Below are 2,792 nucleotides of genomic sequence, written 5' to 3'. Positions count from 1 at the left end.
ATGCTCAGGTGGTGAACATCCATCTAGCAGCATTGCTTCTGGTAGCATTATGCTGATTTATGCCCACTAAGGATCCAGCCTGTTATTTATGAAGCTGTTGGGCTTTGCTCTGCCTCTCACCCATGTCTTGTGCCAGTCCAATTCCACTGATTTCACAGTATCATAGTGCTTAGGGTCGGAAGGGACCTAAATAGAGAATCAGGTCCGACCCCCTGTCCCAGGCAGGAACGGGTGCCGGGCTCATATCACCCCAGCCAAATATCTGTCCGGCTGAGTTACTCCTGGATAAGAGAGAGGAGAACCAAACCCTTTCAGAAAATACATGGGGGACACTGGGTTCTCCCAGAGGAGCTCAGGAGTAACTGGTGTGAGATCAGCATCAGGTCCCACAACGCATCTGCTCTTCTCAGCTCCATAGATAACAAGTCTTTGCAAATAAATACTTTTAAAAGGCCACAGGCTGTGTTCTTCTCCCGTGTTGTTGTAAAACAGGAGTTAACCCCTTAAAGCCTCTGGAAATATGTTGGTGCAAAGCTAACTGAAGTGGGAAGGCAACAGGGCCCCTTGCTTTCAGTAGCATTACACCTGTGTGATGGAGGAGGATTGTATCCAGAGCAGCAAAGCTTGGGTCATGTTGCTTTTTCCAAGCCCTCTTTTCCTCTGGAACAAGGGGGTTCGTGCTCCAGAAAGCAGCTCCATCCTTACTGCCTTGGCTCTGCGCTCTCTCACTGCTGGGGAAGAGCAGCTCTAGGTTGTCTTCAGCAGCCACTTAAATCTGCAGTGGAGAATATGTGACATCATAGTTATCACCACGGCAACAGACTGTGATGTAATAAACCCTGGTATAATAAGCAGGGTGGAGCGTATAAAAATCTCCCTGTTTCTTGAATGGTTGTTAGAACGAAGCTCTGGCCCACAAGTGCTATGAACAGGTCACTTTTGGTCAAAACAAGAACACCAAAATATAATAAAATGAACAGTTGCAGTTCCTCTGTAAGCAGGAATATGGGGCGGGCTGTTCTGTTTAATGCTGCGGTGACTCGCCGCGACTTTGTTGTGACTCACTGCACATTTCGGACATTTGCCTGCCTTAAGGATGTGTCAGGAAAGGAAAAGCTTTCGGTGGAGCAGGAATGAGCTGCTTCCCTCTCGCCTGGTAGGGGATGACTAGCTGGGCTACTGCAGAGACGGTCTCCAGGCCCTCGCAGAGCGCAACCTGGAACGGGAGAGGGAGGATTTCCACCTTCTCGTAGCCCAGTTCTGGGGCAGCAAAGGGGCACTGAGCCAAGGTCTCACCCCTTCACAGGTGAGCAGGTGTTTAAACCAGTGCGAAGCACTAGCAGATCAGTGCTCTGCATGCGAGTGTGACAGGGCTTGGGGGAATCGGCTGTGACCAAGTCTAAGCAGCACACGCCGCGGCGCAGGTGGAAAACAGAAGTAGCAGGGGGCTGGCGCCATGCACGTGTAGCAGCCAAACGCTGCGTACCGGAGCTGAACCGCTGCATATCTAACGCGGAAGCTGCACCCGTGTCAGAGACCCTTCCCGTTCCTAGGAAGGCGAACGCCTGAACACGACGTGAAAGCAACTCCTCTCCGGGCCGTGACGCTAGATGTGACCTCCTGGGCTCCCTTCAACCCGCATTTTCTATTTTATACTGATAATATTCCTTCTACTGCAATGGTATTAATACTTCCCTGCGCTATAGCAGGGAAATCATTTTAAAGCAAGGAAGAAGAGGTTTTATTTTGTAGGCTGATTCTGAGATCCATGTCTTTTTCTCACCTGGCCAAGGCGGTTCAGGCCAGGAGAAGGGATTTATTATTACATAGCGAAGTGTACGGCTTTAGGTTATTTTGTGTCCATTTTGTATCCTACAAAGCAACCCCTGTCTAAGGACAGAAATATTTATCCTTTGATTACGATGGTTGTAAGGCGTTTCTTGTCTCTCAAAAGAGCTACAAAGAGGCTATTTGTGAGGTCCTAAAAGTGTTTCTGAATTGCAAATTCTGCATTGCGGTGCTGACGGTGCGAGTAACACGCTCCAGCTTTTTGACCCCTGGTGCTGTTGAGTCTAGTGCTGTTATATCCATTTGTTTTAAAAAGTGATTAATCGTTAAGAACCTTGAACTCGGTTTTCCCCTTTCTTTGATATTTTTCTTTGGCGAGGCGTGCGGTGGCCTGTAATATAGCTGGCAAGGGTTACAGTTGTGAGACAGCCTGGCTGCGACCTGTTCTGTCCTTCCAGAGAGCGAATGATCAATGCCTTTTTTAACTTGGGTCTAAACAATTTTAATTATTATTTTGTAGCTGCTTCTCTGTAGAAGGGTCGAGGCACACGAGACACGGCGGAGGGAAGTTTTTACGGTTTATAGATCAGTCCTAAGAAACGGCAAAGAAGGGGCATTTTCCCATTGTGCCGTTCTAATGATTGCGGTGGGGAAACGCGTCCTGGAAGGGCAGGATTTTTTGGGTAACGCACTAAAGGATGCGATACATTATGGAACAACTCATTAAGGTTTTCATCTGAAGTCAGTCGTGTCACCCGCAGATTTCGGCAGGCTTCGGACCAGGCCCGAAATGCGCAATCAGCTTCCTGCTCTCTGGCCAGGTCCGAAAATATTTGCCTTTTGACAGCGGTTTCCAACAAATCTCAGCTATTCCGGCCCAGCTGCCAGCGGAGCCCCCTGCTTGGGGGGCGTCTTTTCCGGACCCCCCACCCCACCCCCTCCCCAGACAGGTCTGTGCCACCCCGGCGGCTCCGCCCTCGCTTCAGGGCGGCGAGACCTGCCCC

At 49.8% G+C, this 2,792-nt stretch overlaps 1 long non-coding RNA gene across 1 annotated transcript in view; it reads right to left on the bottom strand.

Moving 5' to 3' along the window:
* Positions 1-269: 269 nt before the first annotated feature.
* LOC109293049 overlaps positions 270-2,792 on the bottom strand; it is a 27,465-nt gene continuing 24,942 nt past the window's right edge. The window contains exon 3 of the long non-coding RNA XR_002096230.1: positions 270-281. This is a non-coding gene — a long non-coding RNA (uncharacterized LOC109293049). The remainder of the gene's footprint in view (positions 282-2,792) is intronic.

The sequence above is a fragment of the Gavialis gangeticus genome, unplaced genomic scaffold (genome assembly GCF_001723915.1).
Source record: "Gavialis gangeticus isolate Ggan-Ray unplaced genomic scaffold, GavGan_comp1, whole genome shotgun sequence".
NCBI classification, from domain to species: domain Eukaryota; kingdom Metazoa; phylum Chordata; order Crocodylia; family Gavialidae; genus Gavialis; species Gavialis gangeticus.
The sequence above is the reverse complement of the archived record's forward strand: the minus strand, read 5'-3'. Positions and strand labels throughout refer to the sequence as shown.